Source organism: Podarcis gaigeae (assembly GCF_964106915.1).
Source record: "Podarcis gaigeae genome assembly, chromosome: 7".
NCBI lineage: Eukaryota > Metazoa > Chordata > Lepidosauria > Squamata > Lacertidae > Podarcis > Podarcis gaigeae.
In genome coordinates, this window is record NC_139683.1 from 48,260,390 (window position 1) to 48,286,053 (window position 25,664).

General features: G+C 42.3%; 1 long non-coding RNA gene across 1 annotated transcript; it reads right to left on the reverse strand.

Annotated features, from left to right (window-relative positions):
• Nucleotides 1–1,986: 1,986 nt before the first annotated feature.
• On the reverse strand, nt 1,987–15,125 carry LOC310848120. The gene is made up of 3 exons (XR_014566173.1): nt 14,654–15,125; nt 12,445–12,499; nt 1,987–2,990 (listed from the first exon to the last, which is right to left on the reverse strand). It is a non-coding gene; the product is annotated as an uncharacterized lncRNA (long non-coding RNA).
• Between the last annotated feature and the right edge of the window lie 10,539 nt (nt 15,126–25,664).

The following is a 25,664-nucleotide window of genomic DNA, read 5'->3' on the forward strand; positions in this document are numbered from 1 at the left end:
CTCTCTCATCACTGTGACTTCCTACCTCTGAATCTGTTTTATCGTGCACACACTGTGGGGAAATGCAGAATCAATCTGCAATGAGCTGTTATTTTCAGAATGAAACTCTCTTCAAGGGCAGAAAATATGCCACTGATCTAGATTGTGTGTGGATTATGTAGAAAAAACAAATAACCCATTCCCATTGATTCCAGAATAAAACGACATGTGTACACAGCCCTACTTCAACTATCTCTAGCCTCCCAATATTCCATGGAGAGAGACAAATGCAAAATGAAACAAAAGGAGATACATAGCTACCCCATATCAACAGTGGGACCCCTTTTTCAGAGATCAAATAGGCTATCAACAATTTAGCAACTATTGTCAATCTTCAAAACCCCAATAAAATTCTTGATTCAAGTTGAATCCATAAAGTATATTTTTGAGATCAGGCTACAATCCAACTTTCAAATATTATAATAAACTCTCATCAATTTAAGAACACAGCAGAATCTCAGGTTTTTTTGAAAATGGAATCAATATGCTATTTCCCTTTCTCGCATCTGAACGTAATATTGATAAACAGCACATAAAAAATGATGCTTCGCTCACCCAATCTGAAGGGCGCCAGTGCTATCAATAAAACCATACCTTGAAAAAATCCTTACTTTAGGTTGTTTCCAATGTGTGCTCCACTGGTACAAGATCCTTCCACCTAATATCCCCTCACTGCAGCCTCAAAATGTTTTTGACAGATCTCTCCAGCTCTCTAGAAAGGCTTTGAGAGGAGGAGGCAGAAGGAGCTGCAAGCAGGAAGGGAGGGGAAGAAGATATCTGGCACACAAACTGCCTTCTGCTTATCCAATGTTGGACACAATCCTGCAAGAGGTAACTTGAGAATAAGATGTGAAAAGTGAAATTATGAACAAGATAACTCATGATAATTTTACCCACTACTGGTCTGTGTAGGACTTAATTTATAACAACATCAACATTTGGAGAACATTTGGGTGTAAACATTTCCTTTTATTAATACTGAAGGGAGAACTTTAGTGTAGCTTAATAAGTTTCTTAAAAACACAGATTGTGAAATAAGTATATGGCTTTCTTGCTTCTTCACAACAAATCTGGCCGGCATCTACAAATCCCACAATATAGCAGAAAAAAAACTTCAGGGTCAAATGTAAACTGATTCTTTTCATGATATTTTCCAATTTTGTCTCTTCCCCCTGCCCCTCTTAATTTACCAGCAGGTCTTCCCAGTGTATGTTGCACTGTAAGCAGCATAATTTGCTCCATTTTTACATTAAACCATTTTCAACTCAATTTGCTTTCGTATTATACCTCAAGCCTCTGAATTTCTGGCTAGGGAAAGATTCCACATTCTCTCTATTTTTAATATTCTTCCATGTTATTATTTCCAGCTTTTATGTGTATAATCATACGCAGAAATGGACTTGCTTTTTATAAGGAAAAAAAGCTCTGTGATTTTGCATAATTTCCCCCCATTGCCTTTAACTTTTGTCTTTTCTCTCACAAAGGATAAGGATTTGAAAGGCAGACAGTATCCTTGGCTGATGCCTTTTAGTTGGCATTTTGTTTTCAATAGCTTTCTTTCTTCCAAACATTTTACATTCGCTGCTTGCAGCATCTCTATCCTCCACTCTTCACAGAGGCTCTTCATGATATCTCTGGAGGGTTTTGTCCAATTTTTCAGGGAAAGAATTGAAGGGTCTATCATTAGCAACACTATACACATTTCTTTGCTGAACACTCAGAGGAAAAGCTATGCAGGTTCTAAAGGGCTCAATACCCAGAGCCAGACTTCTGATATACCAGCAGACAACTGGATGACTAGTCAGTATGGACTACATTCAAGGGGGGAATCTATTTTATTAAAAAAAATGTGGTCAGCAAAATGGAAAAGGGCTCTTCTTTTTCAAAGTGCAGCAATATAGTCAAGCTGATATAAACAATCACTTTGATAACACCACCCCAAAGTAAACTGCTCATCCAGAATTGCTGACCCTCTTCACACAGAAATACTTTTTGTAGGTTTAGTTTCTATTCCAGAATTTATGGATATCACAGTTTACTTGCCTTCATCAGTTTAGTGAAAACCACTTTTGTATTCTTAAAGCTCCCAATCAATCATTTAACTAAGGATGAGTTCTGAGCATGTAGTTGCGATCTCCAGCACCCAATATGCCATTTTCTCTCTGGCCTCTTTAGTCAACAAGGAGGAGCATAAACTTTCAATTTCATTTATCCAAAAATCCAGTCAACATGTTCTGATCCATGTCCAGTGTCCATAACAACAAAGGAAGAAGTTATGGGAGTATTCATAGCCATACAGCCCAAACCAGAATGGATGAGCATGACAATATCTACAAAGTATAGTGCAAAGTGGCCACAGGTGATGCTTACATTCCCTGCCAAAACATGCATAGTTGTACCTGTAGCTCAGGATAAGACTTCAGGCATCTGATTCAGTGGACCGTAGTCCATGAGCGTTTTTGCAATAATACAGCTTTGAGTTTGTGGGGTGCAAGACACCCTAAATTCCTGGGTCCAATAAAGTTAGAATTAATCAAGGTTTGAGAAGTTAAACTGTGCCAAACACCCAATCCTTGGATTCAGCTTATGTTAAAAATACAAGCCAAGCCAGCCTAGTAAAGCTCGTGGAGTGTAGGTTATTAGGGGAACAAAGTCTGAGAATAGCCAAGTCATTAATTTAACAAAGGATAGGCAGATGGGCCCTCAGGAGATTCCATGCCAGGCAGCCAAATGGGTGAAGCCCTTCCCTGAGCCTTGGTTTCTAGTTAGTAAGCCAAAAGGCCAGAAGGGTGGGGTTTTGCAGGATGTCGACCTGAGGAAAATCCTTTAAATCTGTTAGCAGTGACAGGCAGGAGGCAGGGTCACATTACAAGGCGGGCTGACTGCTTGGAGACAGCAAAAAGGAGTCAAGAGAATTGCTGATTTTTGTTTTTCATTCAATGCTGCCACACCTCTTGGAGTGTAATGCTTTGAACTCCTCCACAGTACGCTCAGGTCATATATGTGTGTAAATAAACCCTATATCATGAAGGCTCCACAGGCTCCACATAAATATCAATACATTACAAAAACTATACACACTTGACATTACATTACATATATTACATACAAAACATACATCACCTTCATCACCACTTCCATCTACCTACCAACAAAGACACTGACATACTGTGGTTATTGACTTCTAACCAGTCTCATTGTGTAATTTTGTCAGTCTTTAATCTATGTGCATTTCATATTGCTTATTAAGTTTCTCCTTTATGATAATTACTTCCTTTCTCTCGTCTAACTTTTCTCTTTCTCTTGTCTAACTTCTCTATTTATTATGTTTATTTATACTTCTGTCAGAAGATTTGTGTTTTCTATATAGGTTTTGAGATAATCATTAAATATTGACCAATCCTTGTTAACTCTTTGTGTGGTGTTTCCTCTTAATCTCCCAGATAATTTCGCGAGCTGTGAGTATTCAACCATTTTTTTTAACCAGTCAGTTTTCGTGGGAATATTGTTACTTTTCCCATTTTTGGCTACAGTGGTACCTCGGGTTACATATGCTTCAGGTTACATATGCTTCAGGTTACAGACTCTGCTAACCAAGAAATATTACCTTGGGTTAAGAACTTTGCTTCAGGATGAGAACAGAAATCGTGCTCCAGAGGCACGGAAGCAGCAGAAGGCCCCATTAGCCAAATTGGTGCTTCAGGTTAAGAACAATTTCAGGTTAAGTATGGACCTCCGGAACAAATTAAGTACTTAACTTGAGGTACTGCTGTATTAGCAACTTTGCTGCAGTGGTCGCATACATAAATATAGGTTGGGCAGTTTTTGTAATTTCTCGTGGCATAATACCAAGTAAAAAAACTCAGGTTTTTTGTTGAATGAAAATGTAAACATTTTTAAAATTTCATTATAAATAACCTCCCAGAATTCTTTAATTTTCTTGCACTCCCACCACATGTGGATAAATGTGCCTATTCCTTCTTTACACCACCAACAGGTTTTCAGGTTCTTCTTATATATCTTTGCCAATTTGACCAAGGTAAATAACACCTATACTGCATTTTAGTACGTTTTCTCTTAAATTATAACATAGACTGAATCTAATATCTTTTTTCCATAATCATTCCCAATCACTCATAGGTATGTTATGCCTGATGTCCTGTGCCCAGCAAATCATAACTGCTTTGACCTCCTCTTCTTGTACTTCCCAATTGAGAAGGAGATCATACATGTTGGATATAAATTTCCCTTTTGCAATTATTAATTTCTCTTCCAGTTTTGATATTTCTTTAGAAAATCCTTTTTTTGTCTATCCTTACCCAAATATTCCTTAATTTGAAAATATTGGAACCAATCCACTGTGCCTCATTTCCAAAGGAAACACAAACCCTGGATAAGCACAGCTGGAACCCCTGAAATCTCACACTGCTGTGGAGATTTTGATGCCGTTTAACAATACATCTGTTACTCTTTAAGGTGCCACTAGATTATTGATGTTTTTGTTGCAAGAGCAAAACATGACTATGCCTCACCCCCACCCCACCCCCAGTGATTTTAAGAAGAATGTGCATCAGTTTGAGAGAATATCTCTCTCATAGTAGAAATAATGAAAGTTTGACACGTGTTTACAGGCCACACAGAAAATAAGCACAGGACAGTAAAATAAAAATGTCCAGAGAAGAATCTGTTGTTGCAGCTGCTGAGAGCAGGTGTCACCATTCTCTTTAGCTTAAATGTGGAGCTGTGGTAAATTGAAAGGAAAATCAGATCAGGGTAAGCCAAGTCAAGCGGCCAGATTTATTATGTCTCCTTAAATGCGCAGTTTCCTTTTTCTCTTTGGTTCCTACTTACAAATAACACAGCAAGCCTTGCACTGCCTGCTCAATCTGTTGTAGAACAAGTACACTGATATCCTACATATGCTATCTGCAAAGGATGGGCATTTACATTCCTGATCTTTGGAAAAGTACTGCTTTTTCAGAATGGTCAAACTCCATATCAAAAGCATATAGGAAAATCTGAATTTTTCTACAGATGGGATGCTATTTGCATGCCATTACAGTGACATGCAGTACACAGATGCCTCCATTCGGGTGGCGGTGATGTGAGTTCAGCAACTGTCCTCATCTTAACAACTTAAGACAGAAAAATCAGCAAAAGCCATTAGACAGTCAGAAAATGCTGCTAATCAGAAAAGCAACCCATCAGTGGAACAAACTGCCTTGGGAGTTTCGTCCTTTCTTACATGGTTTCAAGAAAACTAGCATCTATCAGGCATGCCCTAGATGTGGCCAGTGCTATCCTTAGATATTTTCACCTCTGAAACAAACCTCAGAAATCCTTTCTTCCTTCCTTCCTTCCTTCCTTCCTCCCTTCCTTCTCTCTCTCTCTCTCTCCCCCCCCCCCTTTTAAAGAGCAAACTGAGCTGGAGGTTGCAAAATGGTATCACTATGATCTGCCTCCCAAGGCTTCACATCACTTCACTTCTTAGTAAAGCCACTTCTGATGATAGGATATTAGACTGCAAAATCTACCGCCAGGTTCTTGGTATTAGGGGCCTCATGAGCATTCACATAGCTTCTGCTTGAATGCTCATGAACAGGATCAAGATGAGTAGCTACTGATTCCCCTTCCCCAAGGTCCTGAGGTGTGGGAAGAGGCAGCAAAGGATCTTTTAGGCCTTGCAGATGCTTTTTCCCACTGTCAAGTGGGGCTACCAAAAAACATCCCATTTCCACCAGGAAATTTCCCACCAGGGATTCTGGGTGAAGGGAGATGGAATGGTGATGGAGGTCTCAAACTGAACATTCGCAAAAAAGCCTCAACCTTTGTGAAAATTTGATTGAGATGCTCAGAAAGGCAGAATCCTTTCAGGGCAAGTGGTGAGATGGAGCCCTACTGGGATGAAGTTCTGGCATAGTGCAGAATTCCTAGAACCTTTGGCAGAAAAAGAAGGTTACTGTGAATTCTGTAGAGTAGGCAAAATATCCAAAGATGAATTAACAGGCTGCAAGGTAAGAAGGAGCTTGCTGGGGGTAGAGCACATGGAAACACTAACTAACCAATATGGAGCTCTTACCAGAGTGCTTGCACCAACCTTCCTCTTGCCTCACCCTTCTCCCTCCCAATAAACAGCAGTTAGCTAGCATAGTGATTCTGCCACACCTGGTATGCCACTTCTGATTACATCTCTTGCTCCTTTTGACCCCATCCTGATCTGCCCTGCTTTGCTATAGCACAATGCTGCACACAATGTTCTCCACTCCCCTGGAAGCTTCAGCAAACATGGAGGCCATTCTCCCAGCATCTCTCTGACCCGAGGAAGTTGTGTGGCAGGCATGGCCAAACTTGGCCTTCCAGCTATTTTGGGACTACAGTTCCCACCATCCCTGACCACTGGTCCTGTTAGCTAGGGATGATGGGAATTGTAGTCCCAAAACTGCTGGAGGGCCAAGTTTGGCCATGCCTGGTCTAGAGCTACTGAAATAAGCATAGCCCCTTTGACCAGAGCAGCTTCTCCTGGGGCAGGGAAGCAGAGCTAACTACCTGGCTTGAGCTACAGCCCTCTTTAAGGTTCAGTCTGGTGTTATTTGTTGTTGAATTTGTTCCTCTTGAAGCTCTCTGTTCTATGCCAATTCTTTGTATACTAGAATTATCACCTGCAGCAGAACAAAAAGCCAGCAAAATACAATGGAGCAGTCCCCTCAGTGAAATTTTGCTCAGACTAAGGCTGTTAACTCAGTTCCAGAATGCTCCTGCAGCTGGTGTTTGAAGCTGTTTACACAGGACATTAGCCACAATCCATATCTATCCTGTAGTTCCTTGAGAAACTGCTGTTTCACGTGTTTTCCCTCAAATCAGCTTCCATCCAATCTGAAAACATAAGCCACATTCACTTTGCAGTGAAGTTGAGGTATGTACATTTGAGACAGCTGTTGCACATGTGCAGATGACAGCTTCATGAATAAGAGTTTGGGGCAAGGATTACAGGCACGGGGAAGCCAAACAGGTAATGTGTGTCAGGTGAAGGGATCTCCCCAATGTATTCAGTAATACGTAAATGCAGCTTGAAATGCATTGAAAACATCTCTGCGTTTTGAGCCATTAATGTGTACATAGCCTATGGAACTTAAACTGTGGGAATCATAACAAGATACAGAATATGCTTAGTCTCCTTTAGTCCCCTAACTTCAGAGCTCAGGAGAATGCCCTGAATCCCTTTCAGCTCCCTGTAACAAATTTCCTCTGTGTAGCTCAACCTTCAACAGCCTGGCACCCTCCAGATAGTCTGAACAAAAACTTCCGTCAGCCCCAGCTAAAACAACTAAGTTGGGTAGAGCTGATGGGAGCTAGTCCAGAACACATGAATGGTACAAGGTTAACAAAAGCTGGCACAGACTTGCGTGAATGGAGCCTAGCCAAGAATGTTCCATTATCCCATGATTATTATTGTTTGATTTCCAATGTGCCTCTTGGGGAATATGCAAGGTTGCCAGAACAGAGCCTGAAGAGATTATCTACTTCCTTATATGTCCCAAAGCAACACACAGTATAAGGATGCAGGAATGAGCTGACAACCCTGGAAGAAATGAGTCCCCCATCAACATGGAACTACCTTGACCTTTGCAGCATCCAAATGCAATAATCACGAGCAGGAATGTAGGGACTCTGTTGATGTTTGAGGTTCTATTACTTTAGCACTTTGTGAGTAGAGTATATTTCTTTGTGTTGTTTTCTGGTTGGGGAAGGTTAGCTTGTAACCAAACAATTACATCTTTATAGCATCTCCAGTCTGCTTCCTTTTGTGTGCTCTGGGTCTGCGCTGGAGTCATGAGAATCTTATAAAATCTTTCCTTAGCCCCATTAACTTGTGAAAGAGCTACGCTGTGAAACATAATTTGTTACTTTATGAACATTAAGCTGTTCCAGAAACAGATGGAGTCTGGTTCTCTGGGAGAAAAAATAGTGTTGTGATGCTCAACGCAATTCTGCTAGGAAGGAAGAAAAACCTTCTGTTTCAGAGCGTTTGCTGTTTAAGCCCCCCTGGTGCATTTCAAGATGCCCCACTGATTGTGCTAATCCCTTTTCCAGAAATACCGCTTCTCGGGCTGCCTGCTCCCCAAGTAAGCAGAGTCCTTGGAAAAATTATGAAGAGAATCATTCTTCTGTGTCATGAAGCTGGCAACCTGCGCTGGAGAATGGCACAGAAGCAACTCCTTCCCCCTCCCTTCCCTTCCTACCTCAGCTACAATGTTTTCTCTTTACAAATGCAAAGGGCAATCAGGTCTCTCAGGAACCACATTGAGCCAAGCAGGAAATCCTGCTGTAGCTGCACTTATAAGGAACTACCTTTGGCTCCCCTGTTTAATATGCCCCCAAGAGGTCTTCGAAATATATTTGGGCATTGGTCACACACAAAATACACAGACACACCCAGTCAAAATGAAAAGGAATTGCTGGGGACAAGATGGATGCATTCCGGTGGTTAGAGCAGGACTCTGGGACAGAATAAGCAAGGGCTGCCCAAGTGCAGCAGACCTGGTTTGCCACATTTTGAACGAAGTGAAGGAAGACATCTGAAGAGCCCTCCCAGTAACACCAGGATCTAAAATGACCCACCCACACCACTTCTTAGTGGTGTAAATGTATTTTATTATAATTTCCAAATTGGTCCCTTGCCAGTATTTTGGTCTCAAATTATTGGAACTTGCTTTTCCATGGCAGTATGCCAGAGTTTATCAGATGCAGGTAACAAAAAGCAGAGGAAAATCAAAATCTTTATGCAATGCAGAGGGCTGCCCTTCCAACTCTAAAATTCTATTATCTTAATGGCCTGTCTGAAAGTTTGCTACAACAACTGCTGAAAAGAGAACGATTGACTAGCTGGACCTTGGTCTGATCTACAAGGCAATTCCTGCCTGTCTTTCCTTAGTAATAATGTTATTGGAATTTTTAAAGAAAACATCATATGATTCTTTTGTTCTTGCTCTCCTTTGTAGTTTCAGTTTTTCTGGTTGCAATGAAGCTTCTACACAACAACAAACTCACTGTGTCTTATCAACACAAGCATTGCAGTGATTACTTTAACAGGATGATGGACAGTGTGTGATGTTTCTGATTATGCTGCATTTTTTTAAAAAAGAAAAGTGTGTGAGAGAGAAAAACACAGGAATATTTCAGCCTTATTATGTGCATATAAGGAGCTGAACAAAATAGCTTGCTTGCATGAAAGTCAAACTGTGGCACCACCCGCTCCTTCCTTAGGCAAGCTATTAAAAGGTGAGATGATAGAACAAAACAACAGCTGCAACTGTAATGTCTGCACTGCTGATAGTTCCGCTGGTGTCTGTGCACTATAGTGAGAGACACATTAGAAATTCTTAGTAGGGAAGGTATTTCACTTGTCTGACAATATTATTTATTCAGCAAGCAATGAGCGCTGGGAAGCACATTAGTAGTGCCAGGCATATACCTCTACAGAAAGAAAGAAAAAAACCTGTCCCTGAACGAAGTCCAAATTCGACAATCAGAATAAATTATGCAAAATGGCAATTACCTGCTTATTTTGCATAATTTATACTGCTTTCAAAGTTCATTTTTAAAAGAGTTTAGTGCATATTGGCAAAAACTAACAGGAGAAAAGGGTATGGAGGTTCTGGAGACCTGGACTTCAAGAGTAGTGATGGAGGAAGAGTGAGCTAAATGATGCATCACAGGGGTACCATTTAGAGAAGCCCCATGTTTTGGACCAGGGGTGGAGAACTGATGGTCTAAGGTCCAAGTTTGTCCCATCAGTTGTCCAATTTGGTCCATGAGGCCATTTCCCTCACCATGCCCACCTGCTTAAAAAAGAAGCATGAACTGCTTTAAACAACTAAAATGGGTGAACAGGGGCTGCCTCAAAGCTTTTTGCAAAAGCACTCTTTGATACAGCCTTCTCATTTCACATTTAAATACAAGGGAGCAGTTGCTTCAAACAGTACTTTTGCAGTTCGAAAGCATTTGCAAGTCTCCCTGTGCTTCACTTTTAAATCTCCAAGATAGTCTGATAATGATGTCATGGCTACAGGGATCTGGCTCATGGAGCGAAAAAGATTCCCCACCCGTGTTTTAGACCATGTGGTTTTTTTCTCTCTCTCTCTCACACACACACCTGTAAGCCAAATCCTATGTCCTGCTGTTTTCAGTGGAACTGAGTCTCAGATAAGTTTACATAGGACTGCAGCCTACATGTGTACAGTGGTACCTCGGGTTACATACGCTTCAGGTTACATACGCTTCAGCTTACAGACTCCGCTAACCCAGAAATAGTGCTTCAGGTTAAGAACTTTGCTTCAGGATGAGAACAGAAATCATGCTCCGGCAGCGCAGTGGCAGGAGGAGGCCCCATTAGCTAAAGTGGTGCTTCAGGTTAAGAACAGTTTCAGGTTAAGTACGGACCTCTGGAACGAATTAAGTACTTAACTCGAGGTACCACTGTAGTTCTAAGGCAGTATACGGTGTAAACATGTCAAACACTCTTTAAATGTACTGCTCTTTAATATTTGCTCTTGAAAATCTCCAAGAGCAGGCCTTGAACTGCACTGCAAATCTTCCCCTGCTTCCTCCCCACCCAAGGAAACTTGAAATTCTACCCCTGCTAGAACAATAAACAATGAATTCTCCCCAATTGTTACAAAACAAACACAGCTATGTATAGTGCAGCATTTAATACAAAGCAGAAAAAGAGTGTGTTTCCACTTGTGCGCTCTTTTGCATTCATGGAATTCTCCTGTCTATTTGAATCCATTGCACAGCCCACACTTCATAGAACTCTATGTGAATACTGCTATGCTCACATCAGATTTTTTGTTGAGCGAGAGCTGAGGGGGTGGCAAGAGCAGCTCTTTGAATGCTTTAATACAATGTTTGGAGGTGCCCCACTTTTCTTCCCAAACAAGAACTCAAAGCAGATAACCGCTTGGCAACAGCGGAGAACCTGCCGACCTCCAGATGTTGCTGGACTCCAACTTCCACTAGCTCCAGCTAATGGCCAGGAATGATGGGAGCTGAAGTTTAACAAAATCTGCAGGATCACTGGTTTTCCCATTCCTGTCAAGGGGCTGGCACCCTTGCAAAAACTTAACAAGTATGCAACCATATGTATTAAGGATTTGATTCACAATGACTAGAAATGTCAGTGCAAGGAACCTTAGGTTCCAAACTGGTGCTAGCCAGAGCTGGATTCCATAGAGACTTCTTATGGTATGCCTTAATCTAGACATCAGTGGAGTGTTGTTCAGTTTTTTTCAGGCTGGTCCCTATAGTCATCAGAATGATGAGAAGATTATTGTGGTGGAAACTAGACACATGTGAAAGTGCTCCTTAAAAACATTTTGAAAAATATATTGAATTTGCCATAAGCTCATCATCACCATCTAGTGTCCCATTTGTATAATGATTTTAAAACACACTTAAAATGTTATATCTTTAGCTGTACAGTGGTACCTCAGGTTACATACGCTTCAGGTTACAGACTCCGCTAACCCAGAAATAGTGCTTCAGGTTAAGAACTTTGCTTCAGGATGAGAACAGAAATCGTGCTCCGGCAGCGCAGTGGCAGGAGGAGGCCCCATTAGCTAAAGTGGTGCTTCAGGTTAAGAACAGTTTCAAGTTAAGTACGGACCTCCAGAACGAATTAAGTACTTAAACCGAGGTACCACTGTATAGCTGAGTCCACAGAGGGTCACAAGAGGAACAAGGGTAGACATTGTGGAACACAGGAAGCTGCTGTATATACAAGGCCAGAGAGGGTTGGATCTAGGGATTTTTCCCAGCTGGAACTCACCAGAACTCAGTTCCAGCACCATTGCCAGTATAAGAGAACAAGGGTGAGTTCTGGCACCTCTTTTTCTAGAAAAATAGCACTGGTTGTATCTAAGTCATTGCTGGAATGGAATTACCAGTAATTGCCTTTTCTCAGAGAACCGTAAGGATTGCAGCTGAGTATCTATGACAGAGTTTTCACCACACTGCAGTTCCCCATAACTATTATAGGGAAGCCAGGATGACTGGATGCAATAAAATGGATATAAGTTTGTAGTGCATATAAGCCTTTCCTGAATTAGACTGCCTGCCCTTCACAAAATAAACTTGGGAAAACCTTATTTCAGAAGATATATTGGGTCCCCTGTCTGTGTAAACTAGCACAGCCACCTGCAATTCCTGCTGGAGGATTATCGTCCTTTTTTCAGATGGTGCCAGCTTTATAGAACATAGAACATAATGAGGGTGTCTTCTTTTGCTACAAGGCTAGTTCACAGAACTGCACAGAGTTCCCTACTACAGCTCCAAAGTGTGTTATTTTTGAGATTTTGATCCAGCTGAGCTCTTTATATTAAAAAAAGAGAAGTTATTATCACTCACCACTGGCCTTTTGCATCCTACGTACATGCTGTCTCCACTGGAGTGCCACGTCTTCCTGAAAACGATCGTGAAAGACCAATTATATGCAAATAAATCTGTGCCTTTAAAAATACTATTAACACACAGCACTGGCCCTTTTCATCCTACCTACACTCTGCCTCCACTGAACTGACACATTTTCCTGAAAGCTGAATTTGAAGGTGGCATATTCACCACTGCTAGAGCATATGCTGCCTTTCAGCTGGTTACGTCTTGGATTGGCAGAGCTTTGAGATAAGCATTCCAAATATTTCTTCAAGAATCCTCATCCAGGCAGATAAATATGTGCCTGATAAGCTTAAAGTCATGGTCTTTATAGCTAGAACCGTCCACATTTTTCTATAAAGCAAATGCAGGAACCCAAAGCAAATTGTAACATGAGCATTCCAGTAGCCTCATTGTAGGGAATGATTAGAAGCACAATCTTGGAACGTTTTAAAAGTCCTGGTCCCAATGGAAGAAAAAACAAACCGAAAAATACCAAATGTGAAATTCAGTATTCTGTTGTAGCTTGCCAGATAGAATAATTCCTCCTGCCCTCCTGCCATGTGCTATTCTAGGGGTTCTATATATGTTTAATAGATTATTGTATTGTAATATTCTGTTGGAAGCCGCCCAGAGTGGCTGAGGAAACCCAGCCAGATGGGTGGGGTATAAATAAATTATTATTATTATTATTATTATTATTATTATTATTATTATTATTATTCTCTTGACACACACCCCAAATCAATTTTGTGGATGCAGGGGGCACGGGGGGTGGGGGAGAGAAAGGGGGAAAGCTCCACCACACAAGCAGAAGTCCTTACATAGGGCTTCGGCTGATGGAGTGAGTTAGTTGAATCCTGTCCCAAATGATTGTTGAGGGACATTATCAGTAACCCTGAAGCAGCTCAAGTATAAAGAATGAACCCTCAAAATGGCACTGAACCTCAGATAATGAACACTGTCCAGAGTCAGGCACCGTTTGTTTGAGGAAGCTTAATATGGGGAAATTGAAGCATCACCACAGATATTTTACAATCCTAAAGGGTAGAAGTGGCACTAATTCACTAAAGACTTAGAACATGATCAGCTTCTCACATTAAGCATTAGCATTAGATTCAGCTAGGGCATTTCACAATGAAAAGAGTCAGCATTCCACTCACCTTTGCAAAATAAAGCCTTTTAGCTGAACATCATTTGCTATTAATAACTCGCTCATAACCATGACTTTGTGGTGTAGGAATTGCTAAAAAGATTATGCTGTCAAACTAGTCAACATATTCAGTTAATATTTAAGAGTGCTTGACGGGGAAACAAACAACTGCCTGAACATTGGTTGCATATTATCTCCAGACATGGGCATCATTTGTCAGTAGATCTCACTGTCAGTAGCTTAACAGAGGGGGTATTTGTCCAATTGCCCAGTTTTGCCAAGCACACCAAGCCAGCCATGGTTTATGCTGCTGGTGGTGCCATTCTTTGCATCTTTTCTTTTGAAGCTGTTTTGGCCCCCCGATGTAGACATTGTCGTTCTCTAGGAATTACAGTATATAGTTGTCATGTATCTGGGTTAATCACCTAGTGCTAGTTCTGGGAAGCAGGGAATTGGTTCAGGCTCCAGAAGGAAATAGCATGGATCTTGGTCTCTGCTTGGATTGCCTCAATGCCTGAGGATTTGCTCATAAATGAGACTTTCCATTCCCTTTTCCACACAGAGGTGATTAGGTATTTTTACCATCAATAGTATGAGGGGACAAGAGAGCCAGAATGAGAGTTTTACAGATTGCTCCCTTATTTGTTTCTTGCTTAGCCTGTAGTCCATTATGACCATTTTTATCAGATTAATAACTGTCCATTTTAACTCTTAAAATTCCCCTTCCCTTCCCGTAAATTAAGATTCCATGCCACTTTTCTACTTTGGTACTTCTTATGTTTGTTCACCTTCTTCCTATATAGGATTCTACCACACACACACACACACACACACACACACACACACGCTTTCTTATGGCTTCACCTTTTTTTATATAAACAGCTGTCTAGTATTTATAGCATTCATTCTTTTCTCACCTCCTTGCCCTTTTCTTTTCCACTCAGCAGCTACATTCTTCTTCATTCCTAATCACCCAGGCACCCCTCTTTTGGCATATCTCCATTCCTTCCCGCTTTCGTTCTTGCTCCCTACCTGCCACCCAGACTGCTTTCAGTGACCAGATGTCAAGATGGCTAGAGAAGTGCTTTTGACTGATGGGGCTCTGTAGTGATTATAGAGTGGAGCTCTGGACCTTGACTTGCACAGAAAGCTGTTTCGTTGTCTTGCTTATGCGTGTTTGTAGCACTGGTTGTTGCTGTCATCCATTTTCCTTTTCTGCACACAGTTCCATTTGGGTGAAACAATTTATCATTTCTGTTTCTATGACATTTTCTTCCCTCCTTTACTTGTGGCCTGGTCTTCAGGGCATTCTGTAATCTTCTTGTGAGGAGTCTCTCTTGCTGAAGACTCATCTACAGGTTCCAGTCAGCAGCCTTTTTCTGGGTTTCAGAGACAGGACATGACGAGTTTTATTTAGCACAGAAGCACCTCTCTCGGCAGAGTTTGCAAGCATAATCTCAGGATATATGAGTACGAGGAAAAGTCATGTAGTTCATCCCTCCATCTGACAAGACAAATAAAGGCTTCTTATGTATTTTTAATACTTTTAAAACCACACAGATATGAAATTGACCTCTTAGCTTCCTTTCCAAAATGATAATAGTAATAATGGTTGTGATGAATTATTCAAACAGATATACTTACGAAACTCTAAGTCACCACATTTATTAGCAATATATTAATATACAAGGGAAGAAAATTGAGTAGACACATCAATTTAAACTAAGCCGCTTAATCTATTTGGGATCTGCAGCTTGAGACTTTGGGTTCTTCCTACAAAAGCAAAAGTGTGTATTTCCATTGCTCCTTTTCCATCTATGGACATAATCTTGCAGGTGTATGCAGGTAAGGATAGGAGCATCTGGCAGCTCCTATCCACAGCCCACAGAGATTGTAAAGAAATTCAAGCTTCATTTGCCTCCAGTTGATTGTTTGTACTCCCCACACTGCTATCATAGTAGATGTTAGTGCCAGTGCTACTGTCATATGCTTTGAAATGGTTAGAACTGAGGAGCTGCTCAGTTCTTAGTAAGGGGATCTTGCCCAAAGCTGAATCAACCTCAGCTGTGGTGCAGACTGAAGGGCCTGAACTTGGGCATAGCAGCCGCTAGAAGATACTGTGATCCCCTCCAGACTACCATTTAATTCTGGGTATATTCTGCAAGATGTCCTTGGCACAATTAGTGGCAGCTTTATTCTGCGTTATGATTTTTTCTGTGGTTCTTCCCCAATGCTATCACATTAGTGGTGCCCAGAGGGGCTATAGGCAGCAAACCTGGGACAAAAATAAGTCATAATGTCTGTAGCACATACAACAACCAATTTATGTGCAGCTGAATGACATGCGATCATGCACAAGGTGCTGAACCCAGAAGTGGCCCCCCATAGCCATGTCATGAAAAGGGGTGGAATGGGTCTGGGCAGGGCAGAGCAGAGCAGGGGTGGAGCGAGCTTAAGCGTGATCTGCCGATGTGTGTGGGGGTCTGGGACAGAACCCCCTGCACAAAATGATGATTGCCTGTATAACAGTTTACAGGATTTCAGCAGGGAATTATGGAATTTAAACTGATTGGAATGAAGCAGTGTGACTACACCTAAACCTTTGCAAGCACAAAAAATAACGAAAGCAGGAAGTTGTGTGGCTGCCCCAATACCATTGTTAAAACCAGGAACAGGGGGCAGTTAAATAATTCCCCCAAAATCCCAAGACCCCACCACAGCTTCTAACTAAGGCCAGGACAATGACCATTGACACAGGCACCATACACACACAACAGCAAAGAAGCTCAGAAAAGAAAACAGTAGCAATAAGTGGATACCATGTATTGCACTGTTTCCCCTGACTATCCAATATAGAATCAAATAATCGCCAAAATTCAATGGTTTGACCCATTTCCTTGGTTCCAATGGCTAGTTTCTCCTCTGGAAGAGGGGGACCCAGGGCTTCCACTGCCTCCATAATCCCTAATGCATAGAGTCAGGAACACCTCACTCCTCCCCAGGGAGAGGGAAAAAGATAAGAATGGACCAGACAGATATCCCTTGATAGAGTTTGCTGAAGCCAGGTATTCACAAAGCCCAAAGGGCAAGGATAGGTGTAAATAGTTTTATTGTTCTCTTGGTGGTGGGTACTTAGAAGGTGTCAGGGAACTGAATCTGATAACAGGGATGAATGATGGACTGATGTTACTGTGCAAGATTCCTTCCTTCTTAGTGACACGTTGGTGATGTATCAATGATGTATCTGGAAATGTATTATGGGAAGGGGGTAAGGTCTTAAAAGTCCATGCAACTCCATGCTTGGGGTTCCTACACTTTGTGTGTTTGAACCTTGTTGCAACAAATAAAGATCAGGTCTACTGACCGCTGTTTGCTTCTTTAACTTGGCTGGAGATTCCTTCTTTTGCTGACCAGGAGAGACCTGCGGGGAGTGGCACCCCGATGAGCTGGGCAGCAGAGTAAACCTTCACCCAGAATTTTTCCATAACACCATCCTGAGTGCAAATGATCATTAGCCACAAACTGTATCTATCCTACATCTATCCTGCCATTCCTTATGAAACTGCAAGTTTCTCCCAAAACCAGCTTCAGTTTGAATTCATAAAAGGAACAACTTAGCTGAGTTTTGATCTGGCAATGTGTACATAGCCTCACTCCCTCCAAAGTGTGCTTAGAAGTGCAGCTCAGCACACCAGACGAAGTGTGGGAGAAGATGCAATGAAAGCCATGAAACACAGCAGTGAATTGATTTGACCAAGGCTGCATAGAGTAGGTCAGGACCCAGTGTTAGTACCCGGGAACAAAGTGTCCTGACTGCTATCTTGTTTATTAGACCACACTGCTCTCCTTGGGGGAGAAACTTTATTACAACTACTAAACAGTTGTCAGCCTTTAGGGGACAAATGGAATACCACTGACCAAATAAAAATAAACTTTTTTAAAAAAAACGTCAAAGGAAACAGTTAAAATGAACAGAGCTTTGTGTCCTGCAGCCTAGAATGCATTGTACACAGCAGTTAGAGGAGGATGAAAGTGTCCTGTAAATGGAGGCTGGTGAAATGTAAGTGAAAGATGAGATTGGCAAACTCTGGAGACAAGAGCTCCAGCCATTTGTATCCTCCCAAACCTAAAACGGGGGAAATGACAGAGTCTGGAATAAAGAGAAATCATAACTGCTTTTAACTGGGCCATTTCTTCTACTTGTCAGGATTATTGACTCCATTATTGTCAAACTGAAAATGTGTTTCATCCCTTTGGTTGGAAGTCTCCCCCCCCCCCACTCTAATTCACAGAGGGGGTCAGGAAAACCTAGTGTCATTTTTAAAGCGAATTGGTTTCTTACTTCAAGTACTCATAATATCCTCTGATATATAGTGTACATAAACAATTTAAAATTTGTGGCGGCGTTTTCCTGTAATGGGAAACAAGACCTTAATTTAAGATCTATCCGGAAACATTATTACATCCACAGGATATCACAGTGCTTGTAAAATTATCAAGATGCAGTAAAAGTTTCATTTCAGCTACAATCTCAGCTCTCTCTGCTGTATATAATTGCTGGAGAAGCAAAACTTGGCATTACAATAACACCATCATAATGATGGATAGCCTGCATTAATTGGCATTAAAGTGTATTTATGTTGAAGTGACTGAAGTTTAAAACTTTAATTGATTAGCAGCACTCGGGTGATGTTAGCTAGTGAATCCTATCAGCAACAACCTGACATATAAGCTTATCTTTACTGTCAGCAGTGAAGCCATATAAAAGGGGTAACTTGCAATGTAATGCATTCAGGGTACAAAAGTGACCTTAGATTTATGACACAGAGAACTGCAAAGCAATCTGCCCTACTAGCTTCATGGCCTGAATTACAGATTTTCCATTTAGCTGGACAACATGAATCTGCTTTTACAATTATGCCCGCAATTACAGCATCCCTGAATGTGCATTGCATCATAATGCCGTTGTTTACTCTGTCATGTGCCCTTTCGTTAGCATCAACAGCATCTTGGCTAGCCCTAAGCAAGCTGCAGCTAGACTGTCTCATTATTTCTTAGGCAGCTGAGCTGAAGTTGCACATTATTGACATTCCTGAACTGTAAGGAAGTTAGCTAAGTTGTTCTTGTGGCAGTGGAGAAGAAAAGAGACATTCTGACCTCGATTCCATGTATACTTACTTGAGAGTTGTTGTTGTTTAGTCGTTGTGTCCGTCTCTTCATGACCCCATGGACCAGAGCATGCCAAGCACTCCTGTCTTCCACTGCCTCCCGCAGTTTGGCCAAACTCATGCTGGTAGCTTCGAGAACACTGTCCAACCATCTCGTCCTCTGCCGTCCCCTTCTCCTTGTGCCCTCCATCTTTCCCAACATCAGGGTCTCTTCCAGGGAGTCTTCTCTTCTCATGAGGTAGCCAAAGTATTGGAGCCTCAGCTTCAAGATCTGTCCTTCCAGTGAGCTCTCGGGGCTGATTTCCTTAAGAATGGATAGGTTTGATCTTCTTGCAGTCCATAGGACTCTCAAGAGTCTCCTCCAGCACCATACTTGAGAGTCGTCTCCACTAAAGCCTGTGGGCCTTACCTCCAGGAGATAATGCAAAGGATACTGAGGACCACTGTGACACAGTGAACATTACTTCTTCTGAAACAGATTAATTATCATGTCTGGAGGTTGGGGGATGTGTTCTGTACAATTTGTGAATAGGACTACAAGTATCATTTTTGCCTTAAGGATACCAGTGCAGGAGCAGCTGCATGTACTGACTTCTCAATTCATGTCTTCTAGGGCAGAAAACATTCACCATACAATACAGGGATTCCCCCCTGCCCCCCGGATGCTGCTTCTCACCTCATGATTTCTCTCCATGTAATAGTTGGAGCTGTGCCTCCTCACATTATGGTGTGCTGCCAAGCAGCCTCAAATGTGGAGGAAAAGTAAGAAGCAGGGCTGATGCGGACTAACCCAGGGCTCGGCCCAGCATTTTACTGTGTGTGCAGTTTTCTCTCTCTCCGGTGCCTGAGCACTGTACTTACTAAGGACTGGACCTTTTATTCTATGTTCCTTCAGAAAAGCCTCAAAAGAACAAGCAAAGCAAAAAGACACCATTCAAACAGAGAACTGGAAGCTTGGAAGTATAATTTTTTATCCTGGCACTCCTCCAGTGAAAATCCACAGCCTGCTCTGGTCTTTGAGCCATATGGATCAATCCTTTACCCATATAGTAATGCAGATAGAAATCTATAACTGGAAGGAGGGTTTATAAAAAATAAACAAACCCAAAAGCTACGCCTGGGTCAGGCCAGAGGTCCAGCGTGCTGTTTCTTGCAGTAGCCTTCTAGAAACTTCTGGGAAGCCCTCAGATATGGAAGGCAATAAATAGTCTTCTCCTGCTATGACCCCACAGCAATTGGAATTCAGAGCCATGCTGTCTCTGAATTTAGGTGGCTCCATAAAATCATCATGATGCTTCCACATACAGCCCTGCGAAGATGTTGGTAACATAGCAGAATGGTCCCTTTAACTTTCCCCCTCTCCTTGCTTGGCCTGGCTTGTGTACTAAGGGAGGGCTTACTATGGAGGATGTGTTGCAGTGATGGTCCAAGACCTTCACTTGGGGCCTGAGACACAGAAGAAAATGGGATCTCTCCATTCTCCACCCCTGGAAATTGTGTGTGGTACCCTTGAGTTAGTTTTAAAGGAATACTTTATTTCAAATCAGTAGGCAGAGCAAATATACGCCACACTACTACATCACCTGCTTCCCCTTTCTATAGGGTCAAATACATGGACACTCTCTAAAAAAGAAATCCCTGAGCCCATAGATTAATATTTGCCTTTAGTATTGTATACCCTAAATGTTAGTAACACAAATGCACCACTTTTTTTTCACATAGCAATTATCAGACCAAAAAAAAGGTTCAACAAATCTTATACTACCATTGTACACTACCACTGTGATACTGTTCATCCATCCATTGGACTAATAGCCTTACATAATTTGCAGCTGGTAATTTGCCTGAAGAAATACTTAATGGCAGTTGATAATAATCACAGCATTGCCAATAATGATGGCCATTGTATTTGTGGTATGGATGGTACAAGTTAAGGTAATGAGAAGTCTGGTGTGCCGTGTGCAGTATTTAGTTGTGGAAATGAATAAGGAGGAGCTGTAGACTGAGTGGAAATATCAAATTCACACACAGAGAGAGTTTTTCAAAAACCTGTCTAGGATTTTGAGGATTGTGGGTGAAATGTTGCCAGGAACATTACAATGTTAAGAATTATATTACAGACAAATGTGGGATATAAGCTGTGTATACTGTTGTGGAGGATGGGTTTGATTTTAAAAAAATCAATCCTTCTGTCAGACTGGGAGTATACCCTCACTCATCCAGTTTAGGATATTCCATCATTCTTCAGCAGAGCTTCTTTTCTTTCAGCAAAGTAAGTGGTTCATGTATATGTCAAACAAAGCTTTAATAATAAAGAAAATGGTAACACGATAGTATACTGTCTGAGAGAAACTAAAACAACATCATGAGACGAGAAAGAGGCAAGAATGGCAGTTGGTCTCTGTAACTGAACTTAACTGAACACCCAAAGGGAGGGGCCGATTCCAGAGCACAACACACAAGCCCCGCCCACCAGATGCCAGACATTCTACTAATCAAATCAGGCCCCAGTGTTTTTCTTACATATACACTAGGCCTTTAAAGCACATTTGAAGGACATTCTTTTCCTCAAAGTATTCTGGGCACTGTGGCTCACCCTTCACAGTGTTAATGGTTAATCAAGCTACAACCAACAAGAAAGTATGACTTCACATTGCAGTTAGTTGCCATAAAGCAAGCCATGGTTAGTCTGCTGAGCTGGGTTTGGATATTCAAACAAACCACACTTAGCCCTGGGGATTTCTTTCTTGGTAGCCAGCAGGTTTACAAGGACACAGTAAGCCATGGTTTGGTTTAATGTAGTATGCCTTTGGCTAGCAAACAACAAAACCTAATGCTATCTGCAAACCAGGGCAACATCTATTTGTTTCCCTGATACCATTATATTTGACTGCCAGCAGCTGGAATAATTGTTACTTTCTTCCATCCATGCTTGTTATTACTCTTTTTAAAGGACTATTAATTTGCTGCAGTATATCGTAATGTACTATAACATTTAGAGATGGCAGTTTGATGTGCAATAATATTATTTTGCACAATTAATTCCTGCTTTTCCTCTCTATGAATCCATTCAAAGAGAGTATCAGTTATGCTGTGCTATTTTCAAATTACTTTGTCTTGTATGGTTCGTGCCAGTTGGATACCTTTCTCTATGACACTAGCATCACCCAGTAAATCTTAAAATGTCTTTTCTAATGCTGCAAGAGAGCAATATGCACAAGAGTGCTTTTGGAAGTGCCTTAGAAAATGAAATCCGTCACAAACTGCAGGGAAAGTGTTCTGTCCACCCCCCTCTGAAAAGTATGATCCATATCAGTTTAGAATGCAATCCTCTACATGTTTACCTAAGCCCCACTGAGTTTGGTGGCGCTTACCCTTGGGTGATTGAGTATAGTGCTTGTCTAGTCAGGGACTGAGTTCAATAGGAATTACTCTCAGATAAATAGGTATCAGATTGCAGTCTTACCCTGCAGTCCTACTGAAATAAGCATCTGTTAAATTCTCTTTCCCTGAAATCAAGACTAACTAAAGATACTTAACTGGGGCAGAGATTTGTCATCAATGTTTATATATAATGTAAAAAACTTTACTCCAGATTAATCACATAGATTTTACTGTTTATAAAGATGGTACCCCAAAAAGGCTGTTTCAGACATGATGTTCTTGCTACATGCATATAATTTCTCTACCTGAAAAATGTGCCCATACAGCACTAGTTTCTATTTTGTTGTGAGTGCACCAGTCAGGAAAATCTGCAGCAGTCTAGCAGGTTCCCAGTGTTCTCTCATTCATTTTACTTACTTTACAATGTATTCACTGCACACACACACACACACACACACACACACACACACACAGTATTAACTGAGAATTTGATTAGATGAAACGTCACCCAACATCACAAAGATCTTCAGGAGAACAAATTACTACTCTAGATGTTTATTTGCAACACAACTTATGTACTACAGGGTGCATCTATTGACTTTAGAGCAAATGAGTGGTGCATTACCACCTTAATATATTGCTGGTGTTCTCATTTTATTACTGCTGATGTGCCAATTTTTAGATTAAAATAGAACATTGCTTGAGATTTGTCTGTCTTGTGAAGTAGCAAAGCTTTCACTTTTATTACATACTAACAGCCTCATGCCCGGCATTGCTCAGGAATTCTAAGAACCAAAAAAATCTGCACCATTTTGAAATCAGTAGTACAACCTTGAAAGATCCAGTCCACAATCATGATTCAGATTAGTTTCCAAACATTGATGAAAACCTGTCCCTTGATCTCAAGCAAAATTAGGTAAAAATCAGTGCAGCTTTGATAAGTTCATTGATTAAACGGAAAGGTTCTTGAATTGAAGTGGCATCCAATTGTATTCAAACATAGACCAGAACCTGCTCCTTGGCCTTAGGAAACCTCATGTAAAATTTGGTTTTGATATCTTAAGAGGTGTTCATAAGCATAGCAGACAAACTCCTTTTCAAAATATATAGCAGATGTGAAACACCACAGCAAGATTCTCATGAGTAGACCCTACACTTAATGAATTTAGTTTTGTATTTATTTGATGCTCATATCCTGTAAACCCTGATGAGGGGAGGAGAGATATCAGCACAGATCATGGATGTCACCCAATAGTTTGGTTCCTGGAATGAACGAGCAGCAAGGAAGAGGGTTTCCATACCAACAACATGAGAAAGATAAAGTGCCTTTCTTCTGACCATGTAAGAGTTATACATTCCCAGATTAAGGAACAAAACACACTGTATTCAAGTCAGTTTGGCCAATGTGCTCAGCTGATGTAAGCGCATACAAAATGCATGGAAGTGGCAAACTGTTGGGTTCAGTTAAGCAAGCCTTTGTATTAGACATTTCAAGCTAAAAGGCTATATAGCATACAGAAGACCCATCATGTATATGCCTAGCTAAACATCTTGGAAGTACGGTAATCTGCATCACACCAATATTGAAGACAAAACACCCCCATTTTAGTGGTTGAAGATTGTACCTGTTATGGCCATTTGCTCCAGACCAGGTTTTACCACTTGGCAAATATTGACATGGCCAGTGTTATGTAGTGAAGTTTCACCCTGGACCAGCAGGGGGATACTGTATATAGTTTTCACTCAGGTCTGTAGATAGTTTTCCCTCAGGTCCGCGTCAGAGCACAGCCAGATGCGGCCAGCCTCTGAACAGAGCGAAATCACTGAGCGAAATCACTGGACAGAACCAATTCAGAGCTGACTGTTCTGGCTAGAGCACTGTGTTCCATCCATCGCCCTTCACGCCGGCATCGGAATCATGGCTTCACTTGTGCCTCTACCGCCGTTTGCGCCAGCCTCTGAATCATGGGATTCCTACCTCGCTCGGTTCGACTGCTACCTCCAAGCCAACGAGCTGACAGCAGTATCAAAGGATCGTAAGCGGGGCCTATTCCTCTGCCTCTGTGGGCCTGAGGTGTTTGAGACGGCCCGAGCATTGGTTGCGCCCGAAGCAGTCCAGGCAACACCATGGGACACGATCCAAGAGAAGCTCCGCAACCACTACGCACCAAAGCCGTCCAAGATTGCTGCCCGCCATGCGTTCTACCACCGGAACCAGGCAGAGGGGGAGTCAGTCAACAACTACACCACCGCCCTGCGACAGGCTGCAATGCACTGTGAGTTCCGAGACTTAGACGATGCCCTGATGGATCGAATCGTCTGTGGGGTCCGGGACATCCATCTGCAACGGCGTCTCCTCGCCAAGCCAGACCTCACGCTGCAGAAAGCCATTGAGGAGGCTGTGGCCTCAGAAGCTGCTGAACGCTCCGCCCAGGAGATCCGCAAGTCCAGCAGCCAGCGTCTTGCTAGGGAGCCAGTTCCGGTGCATCATGAAGAGGCCAGCAGTGATGAGGCATCCTCCAGTGAAGGCGATGACGTGCACCAGACAAAGCGGGAGCACAGGAAGTTCCAACAGATGTCCAAGGGCCAACCGGAATGTGCCGGCTGCGGAGGCAACCATTCCCGTGCCAAGTGTCGATTCAGAGACGCCATCTGTAGGAAGTGTTCCAGAAGGGGCCACATCGCTAAGGTCTGCCGATCGGCTCCGTCTGACACCCCCCCCTTCATCGACTCGCAAGTCCAAGCCTTCACTCCAGTCTGCCAAGGAAAGTTGTTTCGCTCTCACCAACTGCCGCTGCCCGTCTGGAACCATGATTGGCCAAACCGACTCGCCTACGCGACGCAAGCTGAACGTCACGGTGCTCATTGAAGGAGCTCCATGTGACATGGAGATCGACACCGGGTCTGCCCTGTCCATTGTGTCGTGGAGCACCATCAAAAGACTGGTACCCAGAGTGTCCAAAAGGCAACTCGACTCTCACCGCGTACACCTGAGAGACTACCAGGGAAACGACATTCCCGTGGCAGGCGTTGGCCGGTTCCGGATTGCCTTCAAGGATTTTTCGGGCCTGCTCCGGTTGGTGGTGGTCGAAGGTCAGCGGCCAAGCCTCCTAGGGCTAGACTGGTTTGATGCCCTCGGCCTGGAAGTCACCGGCATCAACTGCATCTCTAACGCAGAGACTGAGGGTCTGGTCAAAGACTTTGCCGAGGTTTTTGACGGCACCTTGGGGCAATATACAGGTACGCCCATCTCCTTTAGCCTTGATCCACAAGTCGCCCCCATCAAGCTAAAGCCACGCCGGGTTCCCTTTGCTCTCAAGGCTAAGGTGGACGAACAACTGGACAAACTGATCGCCCAAGGAGTTTTGGAGCCGGTTGACCACGCCAAGTGGGAAACCCCCATCGTCACGCCTGTCAAGCCAGATGGGTCGGTGAGAATCTGCGCTGACTACAAGTGCACGATCAACAAGGCACTTCAGCAGCACGCTTAT